Source organism: Schistocerca americana, chromosome 1 (genome assembly GCF_021461395.2).
Source record: "Schistocerca americana isolate TAMUIC-IGC-003095 chromosome 1, iqSchAmer2.1, whole genome shotgun sequence".
NCBI classification, from domain to species: Eukaryota; Metazoa; Arthropoda; class Insecta; order Orthoptera; family Acrididae; genus Schistocerca; species Schistocerca americana.
This window is the reverse complement of record NC_060119.1, coordinates 416993020-417005273: the sequence shown is the minus strand read 5'-3', so window position 1 is coordinate 417005273 and position 12254 is coordinate 416993020. Positions and strand designations below refer to the sequence as shown.

Here is a 12254-nt window from a genome sequence, read left to right as displayed (position 1 = left end):
AATTCGCGAGAGCACTCGTCAACAGCCCAGTACTACCCTCCATGGCGAACAGTAAACTGCGACTCCCATTTGACCGCCGCTGGCTGCCAGGGCAGTGGAGAAGCCGTGAGGCCGCCCCACAGCAGCGCCAGGCCGGCGCGAGCTACACCGGCGCGAGGCCGGCGCGAGCTACACCTAGCCGAGTGCTTACATCGTCCACCGCCTACTGCATACGTGTGTACACACGTATTCTGCGTGCGTGCGGCGGCGGCGACGACGACGTTCGCGAGGAGCTAAGGATATAACTCCAAAAAATTTAATTAAAATTATCTGTGGCCGGACCATATGTGACGCCAACGAGGCATCCGAAGGCACCCTTCTGTGCCCACATAAATTACCAGCCTAGTGTAATGCGGCTGCAAGAGCGTTCCGGCTAACCGCGAAAAAAAAAAAAAAAAAAAATAAATAAATAAATAAATAAACTTCGTAAGATAATGTTAAATTAATTACAAGAAATCGTGGTGTGTAAGCAGCTAACTACTGGGCAAATCGACAACTACAACAAGTTTTGCTACCAGCGGAATATCTGATAACTGCAGAATATTAACCCATTTCAGGCTATGTTTTAATTAATTTTAGGTGGGCCGATCCCGGCGGTACTGCAATGCCGGGCCAACCCGCGACAGAGGTGGAGCAAGCCCCTAGCACTCCGTCATGAGCCAAAAATGAGTTTAATATTCTGGTCCTGCGATGCAGGACGTATCAGATATTAAGCTGATAAGAACAGATACTACACTTTGATCTTAGCCAAAAGGCCGAGAAGCGATAAGGAAAAACCGCAGTCGAAGGGCCTAAATGCTTGCAGCGTGTGCGCTCCACATGTGGGAGTGACACACGGTGGTACGGGCCGATATGGCAACAGGCGACCGTCGAAAACATCGCAAAAGCAAGTGCCGGAAGGAAGGACAATTCGCGAGAGCACTCGTCAACAGCCCAGTACTACCCTCCATGGCGAACAGTAAACTGCGACTCCCATTTGACCGCCGCTGGCTGCCAGGGCAGTGGAGAAGCCGTGAGGCCGCCCCACAGCAGCGCCAGGCCGGCGCGAGCTACACCGGCGCGAGGCCGGCGCGAGCTACACCTAGCCGAGTGCTTACATCGTCCACCGCCTACTGCATACGTGTGTACACACGTATTCTGCGTGCGTGCGGCGGCGGCGACGACGACGTTCGCGAGGAGCTAAGGATATAACTCCAAAAAATTTAATTAAAATTATCTGTGGCCGGACCATATGTGACGCCAACGAGGCATCCGAAGGCACCCTTCTGTGCCCACATAAATTACCAGCCTAGTGTAATGCGGCTGCAAGAGCGTTCCGGCTAACCGCGAAAAAAAAAAAAAAAAAAAAAAAAAATAAATAAACTTCGTAAGATAATGTTAAATTAATTACAAGAAATCGTGGTGTGTAAGCAGCTAACTACTGGGCAAATCGACAACTACAACAAGTTTTGCTACCAGCGGAATATCTGATAACTGCAGAATATTAACCCATTTCAGGCTATGTTTTAATTAATTTTAGGTGGGCCGATCCCGGCGGTACTGCAATGCCGGGCCAACCCGCGACAGAGGTGGAGCAAGCCCCTAGCACTCCGTCATGAGCCAAAAATGAGTTTAATATTCTGGTCCTGCGATGCAGGACGTATCAGATATTAAGCTGATAAGAACAGATACTACACTTTGATCTTAGCCAAAAGGCCGAGAAGCGATAAGGAAAAACCGCAGTCGAAGGGCCTAAATGCTTGCAGCGTGTGCGCTCCACATGTGGGAGTGACACACGGTGGTACGGGCCGATATGGCAACAGGCGACCGTCGAAAACATCGCAAAAGCAAGTGCCGGAAGGAAGGACAATTCGCGAGAGCACTCGTCAACAGCCCAGTACTACCCTCCATGGCGAACAGTAAACTGCGACTCCCATTTGACCGCCGCTGGCTGCCAGGGCAGTGGAGAAGCCGTGAGGCCGCCCCACAGCAGCGCCAGGCCGGCGCGAGCTACACCGGCGCGAGGCCGGCGCGAGCTACACCTAGCCGAGTGCTTACATCGTCCACCGCCTACTGCATACGTGTGTACACACGTATTCTGCGTGCGTGCGGCGGCGGCGACGACGACGTTCGCGAGGAGCTAAGGATATAACTCCAAAAAATTTAATTAAAATTATCTGTGGCCGGACCATATGTGACGCCAACGAGGCATCCGAAGGCACCCTTCTGTGCCCACATAAATTACCAGCCTAGTGTAATGCGGCTGCAAGAGCGTTCCGGCTAACCGCGAAAAAAAAAAAAAAAAAAAATAAATAAATAAATAAATAAACTTCGTAAGATAATGTTAAATTAATTACAAGAAATCGTGGTGTGTAAGCAGCTAACTACTGGGCAAATCGACAACTACAACAAGTTTTGCTACCAGCGGAATATCTGATAACTGCAGAATATTAACCCATTTCAGGCTATGTTTTAATTAATTTTAGGTGGGCCGATCCCGGCGGTACTGCAATGCCGGGCCAACCCGCGACAGAGGTGGAGCAAGCCCCTAGCACTCCGTCATGAGCCAAAAATGAGTTTAATATTCTGGTCCTGCGATGCAGGACGTATCAGATATTAAGCTGATAAGAACAGATACTACACTTTGATCTTAGCCAAAAGGCCGAGAAGCGATAAGGAAAAACCGCAGTCGAAGGGCCTAAATGCTTGCAGCGTGTGCGCTCCACATGTGGGAGTGACACACGGTGGTACGGGCCGATATGGCAACAGGCGACCGTCGAAAACATCGCAAAAGCAAGTGCCGGAAGGAAGGACAATTCGCGAGAGCACTCGTCAACAGCCCAGTACTACCCTCCATGGCGAACAGTAAACTGCGACTCCCATTTGACCGCCGCTGGCTGCCAGGGCAGTGGAGAAGCCGTGAGGCCGCCCCACAGCAGCGCCAGGCCGGCGCGAGCTACACCGGCGCGAGGCCGGCGCGAGCTACACCTAGCCGAGTGCTTACATCGTCCACCGCCTACTGCATACGTGTGTACACACGTATTCTGCGTGCGTGCGGCGGCGACGACGACGTTCGCGAGGAGCTAAGGATATAACTCCAAAAAATTTAATTAAAATTATCTGTGGCCGGACCATATGTGACGCCAACGAGGCATCCGAAGGCACCCTTCTGTGCCCACATAAATTACCAGCCTAGTGTAATGCGGCTGCAAGAGCGTTCCGGCTAACCGCGAAAAAAAAAAAAAAAAAAAATAAATAAATAAATAAATAAACTTCGTAAGATAATGTTAAATTAATTACAAGAAATCGTGGTGTGTAAGCAGCTAACTACTGGGCAAATCGACAACTACAACAAGTTTTGCTACCAGCGGAATATCTGATAACTGCAGAATATTAACCCATTTCAGGCTATGTTTTAATTAATTTTAGGTGGGCCGATCCCGGCGGTACTGCAATGCCGGGCCAACCCGCGACAGAGGTGGAGCAAGCCCCTAGCACTCCGTCATGAGCCAAAAATGAGTTTAATATTCTGGTCCTGCGATGCAGGACGTATCAGATATTAAGCTGATAAGAACAGATACTACACTTTGATCTTAGCCAAAAGGCCGAGAAGCGATAAGGAAAAACCGCAGTCGAAGAAATGCTTGCAGCGTGTGCGCTCCACATGTGGGAGTGACACACGGTGGTACGGGCCGATATGGCAACAGGCGACCGTCGAAAACATCGCAAAAGCAAGTGCCGGAAGGAAGGACAATTCGCGAGAGCACTCGTCAACAGCCCAGTACTACCCTCCATGGCGAACAGTAAACTGCGACTCCCATTTGACCGCCGCTGGCTGCCAGGGCAGTGGAGAAGCCGTGAGGCCGCCCCACAGCAGCGCCAGGCCGGCGCGAGCTACACCGGCGCGAGGCCGGCGCGAGCTACACCTAGCCGAGTGCTTACATCGTCCACCGCCTACTGCATACGTGTGTACACACGTATTCTGCGTGCGTGCGGCGGCGACGACGACGTTCGCGAGGAGCTAAGGATATAACTCCAAAAAATTTAATTAAAATTATCTGTGGCCGGACCATATGTGACGCCAACGAGGCATCCGAAGGCACCCTTCTGTGCCCACATAAATTACCAGCCTAGTGTAATGCGGCTGCAAGAGCGTTCCGGCTAACCGCGAAAAAAAAAAAAAAAAAAAATAAATAAATAAATAAATAAACTTCGTAAGATAATGTTAAATTAATTACAAGAAATCGTGGTGTGTAAGCAGCTAACTACTGGGCAAATCGACAACTACAACAAGTTTTGCTACCAGCGGAATATCTGATAACTGCAGAATATTAACCCATTTCAGGCTATGTTTTAATTAATTTTAGGTGGGCCGATCCCGGCGGTACTGCAATGCCGGGCCAACCCGCGACAGAGGTGGAGCAAGCCCCTAGCACTCCGTCATGAGCCAAAAATGAGTTTAATATTCTGGTCCTGCGATGCAGGACGTATCAGATATTAAGCTGATAAGAACAGATACTACACTTTGATCTTAGCCAAAAGGCCGAGAAGCGATAAGGAAAAACCGCAGTCGAAGGGCCTAAATGCTTGCAGCGTGTGCGCTCCACATGTGGGAGTGACACACGGTGGTACGGGCCGATATGGCAACAGGCGACCGTCGAAAACATCGCAAAAGCAAGTGCCGGAAGGAAGGACAATTCGCGAGAGCACTCGTCAACAGCCCAGTACTACCCTCCATGGCGAACAGTAAACTGCGACTCCCATTTGACCGCCGCTGGCTGCCAGGGCAGTGGAGAAGCCGTGAGGCCGCCCCACAGCAGCGCCAGGCCGGCGCGAGCTACACCGGCGCGAGGCCGGCGCGAGCTACACCTAGCCGAGTGCTTACATCGTCCACCGCCTACTGCATACGTGTGTACACACGTATTCTGCGTGCGTGCGGCGGCGACGACGACGTTCGCGAGGAGCTAAGGATATAACTCCAAAAAATTTAATTAAAATTATCTGTGGCCGGACCATATGTGACGCCAACGAGGCATCCGAAGGCACCCTTCTGTGCCCACATAAATTACCAGCCTAGTGTAATGCGGCTGCAAGAGCGTTCCGGCTAACCGCGAAAAAAAAAAAAAAAAAAAATAAATAAATAAATAAATAAACTTCGTAAGATAATGTTAAATTAATTACAAGAAATCGTGGTGTGTAAGCAGCTAACTACTGGGCAAATCGACAACTACAACAAGTTTTGCTACCAGCGGAATATCTGATAACTGCAGAATATTAACCCATTTCAGGCTATGTTTTAATTAATTTTAGGTGGGCCGATCCCGGCGGTACTGCAATGCCGGGCCAACCCGCGACAGAGGTGGAGCAAGCCCCTAGCACTCCGTCATGAGCCAAAAATGAGTTTAATATTCTGGTCCTGCGATGCAGGACGTATCAGATATTAAGCTGATAAGAACAGATACTACACTTTGATCTTAGCCAAAAGGCCGAGAAGCGATAAGGAAAAACCGCAGTCGAAGGGCCTAAATGCTTGCAGCGTGTGCGCTCCACATGTGGGAGTGACACACGGTGGTACGGGCCGATATGGCAACAGGCGACCGTCGAAAACATCGCAAAAGCAAGTGCCGGAAGGAAGGACAATTCGCGAGAGCACTCGTCAACAGCCCAGTACTACCCTCCATGGCGAACAGTAAACTGCGACTCCCATTTGACCGCCGCTGGCTGCCAGGGCAGTGGAGAAGCCGTGAGGCCGCCCCACAGCAGCGCCAGGCCGGCGCGAGCTACACCGGCGCGAGGCCGGCGCGAGCTACACCTAGCCGAGTGCTTACATCGTCCACCGCCTACTGCATACGTGTGTACACACGTATTCTGCGTGCGTGCGGCGGCGACGACGACGTTCGCGAGGAGCTAAGGATATAACTCCAAAAAATTTAATTAAAATTATCTGTGGCCGGACCATATGTGACGCCAACGAGGCATCCGAAGGCACCCTTCTGTGCCCACATAAATTACCAGCCTAGTGTAATGCGGCTGCAAGAGCGTTCCGGCTAACCGCGAAAAAAAAAAAAAAAAAAAATAAATAAATAAATAAATAAACTTCGTAAGATAATGTTAAATTAATTACAAGAAATCGTGGTGTGTAAGCAGCTAACTACTGGGCAAATCGACAACTACAACAAGTTTTGCTACCAGCGGAATATCTGATAACTGCAGAATATTAACCCATTTCAGGCTATGTTTTAATTAATTTTAGGTGGGCCGATCCCGGCGGTACTGCAATGCCGGGCCAACCCGCGACAGAGGTGGAGCAAGCCCCTAGCACTCCGTCATGAGCCAAAAATGAGTTTAATATTCTGGTCCTGCGATGCAGGACGTATCAGATATTAAGCTGATAAGAACAGATACTACACTTTTTTTTTTTTTTTTTTTTTTTTTTTTTTTTTTTTTTTTTTTTTTTTTTTTTTTTTTTTTTTGGGCCTCCTTCCTCCCCTACAGCCCTACCTTGTCCTCTCCAAGATCTTAGCCAAAAGGCCGAGAAGCGATAAGGAAAAACCGCAGTCGAAGGGCCTAAATGCTTGCAGCGTGTGCGCTCCACATGTGGGAGTGACACACGGTGGTACGGGCCGATATGGCAACAGGCGACCGTCGAAAACATCGCAAAAGCAAGTGCCGGAAGGAAGGACAATTCGCGAGAGCACTCGTCAACAGCCCAGTACTACCCTCCATGGCGAACAGTAAACTGCGACTCCCATTTGACCGCCGCTGGCTGCCAGGGCAGTGGAGAAGCCGTGAGGCCGCCCCACAGCAGCGCCAGGCCGGCGCGAGCTACACCGGCGCGAGGCCGGCGCGAGCTACACCTAGCCGAGTGCTTACATCGTCCACCGCCTACTGCATACGTGTGTACACACGTATTCTGCGTGCGTGCGGCGGCGACGACGACGTTCGCGAGGAGCTAAGGATATAACTCCAAAAAATTTAATTAAAATTATCTGTGGCCGGACCATATGTGACGCCAACGAGGCATCCGAAGGCACCCTTCTGTGCCCACATAAATTACCAGCCTAGTGTAATGCGGCTGCAAGAGCGTTCCGGCTAACCGCGAAAAAAAAAAAAAAAAAAAATAAATAAATAAATAAATAAACTTCGTAAGATAATGTTAAATTAATTACAAGAAATCGTGGTGTGTAAGCAGCTAACTACTGGGCAAATCGACAACTACAACAAGTTTTGCTACCAGCGGAATATCTGATAACTGCAGAATATTAACCCATTTCAGGCTATGTTTTAATTAATTTTAGGTGGGCCGATCCCGGCGGTACTGCAATGCCGGGCCAACCCGCGACAGAGGTGGAGCAAGCCCCTAGCACTCCGTCATGAGCCAAAAATGAGTTTAATATTCTGGTCCTGCGATGCAGGACGTATCAGATATTAAGCTGATAAGAACAGATACTACACTTTGATCTTAGCCAAAAGGCCGAGAAGCGATAAGGAAAAACCGCAGTCGAAGGGCCTAAATGCTTGCAGCGTGTGCGCTCCACATGTGGGAGTGACACACGGTGGTACGGGCCGATATGGCAACAGGCGACCGTCGAAAACATCGCAAAAGCAAGTGCCGGAAGGAAGGACAATTCGCGAGAGCACTCGTCAACAGCCCAGTACTACCCTCCATGGCGAACAGTAAACTGCGACTCCCATTTGACCGCCGCTGGCTGCCAGGGCAGTGGAGAAGCCGTGAGGCCGCCCCACAGCAGCGCCAGGCCGGCGCGAGCTACACCGGCGCGAGGCCGGCGCGAGCTACACCTAGCCGAGTGCTTACATCGTCCACCGCCTACTGCATACGTGTGTACACACGTATTCTGCGTGCGTGCGGCGGCGACGACGACGTTCGCGAGGAGCTAAGGATATAACTCCAAAAAATTTAATTAAAATTATCTGTGGCCGGACCATATGTGACGCCAACGAGGCATCCGAAGGCACCCTTCTGTGCCCACATAAATTACCAGCCTAGTGTAATGCGGCTGCAAGAGCGTTCCGGCTAACCGCGAAAAAAAAAAAAAAAAAAAATAAATAAATAAATAAATAAACTTCGTAAGATAATGTTAAATTAATTACAAGAAATCGTGGTGTGTAAGCAGCTAACTACTGGGCAAATCGACAACTACAACAAGTTTTGCTACCAGCGGAATATCTGATAACTGCAGAATATTAACCCATTTCAGGCTATGTTTTAATTAATTTTAGGTGGGCCGATCCCGGCGGTACTGCAATGCCGGGCCAACCCGCGACAGAGGTGGAGCAAGCCCCTAGCACTCCGTCATGAGCCAAAAATGAGTTTAATATTCTGGTCCTGCGATGCAGGACGTATCAGATATTAAGCTGATAAGAACAGATACTACACTTTGATCTTAGCCAAAAGGCCGAGAAGCGATAAGGAAAAACCGCAGTCGAAGGGCCTAAATGCTTGCAGCGTGTGCGCTCCACATGTGGGAGTGACACACGGTGGTACGGGCCGATATGGCAACAGGCGACCGTCGAAAACATCGCAAAAGCAAGTGCCGGAAGGAAGGACAATTCGCGAGAGCACTCGTCAACAGCCCAGTACTACCCTCCATGGCGAACAGTAAACTGCGACTCCCATTTGACCGCCGCTGGCTGCCAGGGCAGTGGAGAAGCCGTGAGGCCGCCCCACAGCAGCGCCAGGCCGGCGCGAGCTACACCGGCGCGAGGCCGGCGCGAGCTACACCTAGCCGAGTGCTTACATCGTCCACCGCCTACTGCATACGTGTGTACACACGTATTCTGCGTGCGTGCGGCGGCGACGACGACGTTCGCGAGGAGCTAAGGATATAACTCCAAAAAATTTAATTAAAATTATCTGTGGCCGGACCATATGTGACGCCAACGAGGCATCCGAAGGCACCCTTCTGTGCCCACATAAATTACCAGCCTAGTGTAATGCGGCTGCAAGAGCGTTCCGGCTAACCGCGAAAAAAAAAAAAAAAAAAAATAAATAAATAAATAAATAAACTTCGTAAGATAATGTTAAATTAATTACAAGAAATCGTGGTGTGTAAGCAGCTAACTACTGGGCAAATCGACAACTACAACAAGTTTTGCTACCAGCGGAATATCTGATAACTGCAGAATATTAACCCATTTCAGGCTATGTTTTAATTAATTTTAGGTGGGCCGATCCCGGCGGTACTGCAATGCCGGGCCAACCCGCGACAGAGGTGGAGCAAGCCCCTAGCACTCCGTCATGAGCCAAAAATGAGTTTAATATTCTGGTCCTGCGATGCAGGACGTATCAGATATTAAGCTGATAAGAACAGATACTACACTTTTTTTTTTTTTTTTTTTTTTTTTTTTTTTTTTTTTTTTTTTTTTTTTTTTTTTTTTTTTTGGGCCTCCTTCCTCCCCTACAGCCCTACCTTGTCCTCTCCAAGATCTTAGCCAAAAGGCCGAGAAGCGATAAGGAAAAACCGCAGTCGAAGGGCCTAAATGCTTGCAGCGTGTGCGCTCCACATGTGGGAGTGACACACGGTGGTACGGGCCGATATGGCAACAGGCGACCGTCGAAAACATCGCAAAAGCAAGTGCCGGAAGGAAGGACAATTCGCGAGAGCACTCGTCAACAGCCCAGTACTACCCTCCATGGCGAACAGTAAACTGCGACTCCCATTTGACCGCCGCTGGCTGCCAGGGCAGTGGAGAAGCCGTGAGGCCGCCCCACAGCAGCGCCAGGCCGGCGCGAGCTACACCGGCGCGAGGCCGGCGCGAGCTACACCTAGCCGAGTGCTTACATCGTCCACCGCCTACTGCATACGTGTGTACACACGTATTCTGCGTGCGTGCGGCGGCGACGACGACGTTCGCGAGGAGCTAAGGATATAACTCCAAAAAATTTAATTAAAATTATCTGTGGCCGGACCATATGTGACGCCAACGAGGCATCCGAAGGCACCCTTCTGTGCCCACATAAATTACCAGCCTAGTGTAATGCGGCTGCAAGAGCGTTCCGGCTAACCGCGAAAAAAAAAAAAAAAAAAAATAAATAAATAAATAAATAAACTTCGTAAGATAATGTTAAATTAATTACAAGAAATCGTGGTGTGTAAGCAGCTAACTACTGGGCAAATCGACAACTACAACAAGTTTTGCTACCAGCGGAATATCTGATAACTGCAGAATATTAACCCATTTCAGGCTATGTTTTAATTAATTTTAGGTGGGCCGATCCCGGCGGTACTGCAATGCCGGGCCAACCCGCGACAGAGGTGGAGCAAGCCCCTAGCACTCCGTCATGAGCCAAAAATGAGTTTAATATTCTGGTCCTGCGATGCAGGACGTATCAGATATTAAGCTGATAAGAACAGATACTACACTTTGATCTTAGCCAAAAGGCCGAGAAGCGATAAGGAAAAACCGCAGTCGAAGGGCCTAAATGCTTGCAGCGTGTGCGCTCCACATGTGGGAGTGACACACGGTGGTACGGGCCGATATGGCAACAGGCGACCGTCGAAAACATCGCAAAAGCAAGTGCCGGAAGGAAGGACAATTCGCGAGAGCACTCGTCAACAGCCCAGTACTACCCTCCATGGCGAACAGTAAACTGCGACTCCCATTTGACCGCCGCTGGCTGCCAGGGCAGTGGAGAAGCCGTGAGGCCGCCCCACAGCAGCGCCAGGCCGGCGCGAGCTACACCGGCGCGAGGCCGGCGCGAGCTACACCTAGCCGAGTGCTTACATCGTCCACCGCCTACTGCATACGTGTGTACACACGTATTCTGCGTGCGTGCGGCGGCGGCGACGACGACGTTCGCGAGGAGCTAAGGATATAACTCCAAAAAATTTAATTAAAATTATCTGTGGCCGGACCATATGTGACGCCAACGAGGCATCCGAAGGCACCCTTCTGTGCCCACATAAATTACCAGCCTAGTGTAATGCGGCTGCAAGAGCGTTCCGGCTAACCGCGAAAAAAAAAAAAAAAAAAAATAAATAAATAAATAAATAAACTTCGTAAGATAATGTTAAATTAATTACAAGAAATCGTGGTGTGTAAGCAGCTAACTACTGGGCAAATCGACAACTACAACAAGTTTTGCTACCAGCGGAATATCTGATAACTGCAGAATATTAACCCATTTCAGGCTATGTTTTAATTAATTTTAGGTGGGCCGATCCCGGCGGTACTGCAATGCCGGGCCAACCCGCGACAGAGGTGGAGCAAGCCCCTAGCACTCCGTCATGAGCCAAAAATGAGTTTAATATTCTGGTCCTGCGATGCAGGACGTATCAGATATTAAGCTGATAAGAACAGATACTACACTTTGATCTTAGCCAAAAGGCCGAGAAGCGATAAGGAAAAACCGCAGTCGAAGGGCCTAAATGCTTGCAGCGTGTGCGCTCCACATGTGGGAGTGACACACGGTGGTACGGGCCGATATGGCAACAGGCGACCGTCGAAAACATCGCAAAAGCAAGTGCCGGAAGGAAGGACAATTCGCGAGAGCACTCGTCAACAGCCCAGTACTACCCTCCATGGCGAACAGTAAACTGCGACTCCCATTTGACCGCCGCTGGCTGCCAGGGCAGTGGAGAAGCCGTGAGGCCGCCCCACAGCAGCGCCAGGCCGGCGCGAGCTACACCGGCGCGAGGCCGGCGCGAGCTACACCTAGCCGAGTGCTTACATCGTCCACCGCCTACTGCATACGTGTGTACACACGTATTCTGCGTGCGTGCGGCGGCGACGACGACGTTCGCGAGGAGCTAAGGATATAACTCCAAAAAATTTAATTAAAATTATCTGTGGCCGGACCATATGTGACGCCAACGAGGCATCCGAAGGCACCCTTCTGTGCCCACATAAATTACCAGCCTAGTGTAATGCGGCTGCAAGAGCGTTCCGGCTAACCGCGAAAAAAAAAAAAAAAAAAAATAAATAAATAAATAAATAAACTTCGTAAGATAATGTTAAATTAATTACAAGAAATCGTGGTGTGTAAGCAGCTAACTACTGGGCAAATCGACAACTACAACAAGTTTTGCTACCAGCGGAATATCTGATAACTGCAGAATATTAACCCATTTCAGGCTATGTTTTAATTAATTTTAGGTGGGCCGATCCCGGCGGTACTGCAATGCCGGGCCAACCCGCGACAGAGGTGGAGCAAGCCCCTAGCACTCCGTCATGAGCCAAAAATGAGTTTAATATTCTGGTCCTGCGATGCAGGA

General features: G+C 49.9%; 10 non-coding genes and 2 pseudogenes across 10 annotated transcripts; all 12 read right to left on the bottom strand.

The window, feature by feature from the left end:
* Positions 1–613: 613 nt before the first annotated feature.
* On the bottom strand, positions 614–806 carry LOC124553379. The gene has a single exon (XR_006968039.1). It is a non-coding gene; the product is annotated as a U2 spliceosomal RNA (small nuclear RNA).
* A 747-nt stretch (positions 807–1553) lies between these two features.
* Positions 1554–1746, bottom strand: LOC124553372. The gene has a single exon (XR_006968038.1). It is a non-coding gene; the product is annotated as a U2 spliceosomal RNA (small nuclear RNA).
* Positions 1747–2499: 753 nt separating this feature from the next.
* On the bottom strand, positions 2500–2692 carry LOC124553364. Its single transcript, XR_006968037.1, has one exon. It is a non-coding gene; the product is annotated as a U2 spliceosomal RNA (small nuclear RNA).
* Positions 2693–3442: 750 nt separating this feature from the next.
* LOC124553356 lies at positions 3443–3635 on the bottom strand. Its single transcript, XR_006968036.1, has one exon. It is a non-coding gene; the product is annotated as a U2 spliceosomal RNA (small nuclear RNA).
* A 745-nt stretch (positions 3636–4380) lies between these two features.
* Positions 4381–4573, bottom strand: LOC124553349. Its single transcript, XR_006968035.1, has one exon. It is a non-coding gene; the product is annotated as a U2 spliceosomal RNA (small nuclear RNA).
* Positions 4574–5323: 750 nt separating this feature from the next.
* Positions 5324–5516, bottom strand: LOC124553342. The gene has a single exon (XR_006968034.1). It is a non-coding gene; the product is annotated as a U2 spliceosomal RNA (small nuclear RNA).
* Positions 5517–6266: 750 nt separating this feature from the next.
* Positions 6267–6561, bottom strand: LOC124553698 (annotated as a pseudogene).
* A 750-nt stretch (positions 6562–7311) lies between these two features.
* On the bottom strand, positions 7312–7504 carry LOC124553334. The gene has a single exon (XR_006968033.1). It is a non-coding gene; the product is annotated as a U2 spliceosomal RNA (small nuclear RNA).
* Positions 7505–8254: 750 nt separating this feature from the next.
* LOC124553327 lies at positions 8255–8447 on the bottom strand. Its single transcript, XR_006968032.1, has one exon. It is a non-coding gene; the product is annotated as a U2 spliceosomal RNA (small nuclear RNA).
* A 750-nt stretch (positions 8448–9197) lies between these two features.
* On the bottom strand, positions 9198–9491 carry LOC124553693 (annotated as a pseudogene).
* Positions 9492–10241: 750 nt separating this feature from the next.
* Positions 10242–10434, bottom strand: LOC124553319. Its single transcript, XR_006968031.1, has one exon. It is a non-coding gene; the product is annotated as a U2 spliceosomal RNA (small nuclear RNA).
* Positions 10435–11187: 753 nt separating this feature from the next.
* Positions 11188–11380, bottom strand: LOC124553304. Its single transcript, XR_006968030.1, has one exon. It is a non-coding gene; the product is annotated as a U2 spliceosomal RNA (small nuclear RNA).
* Between the last annotated feature and the right edge of the window lie 874 nt (positions 11381–12254).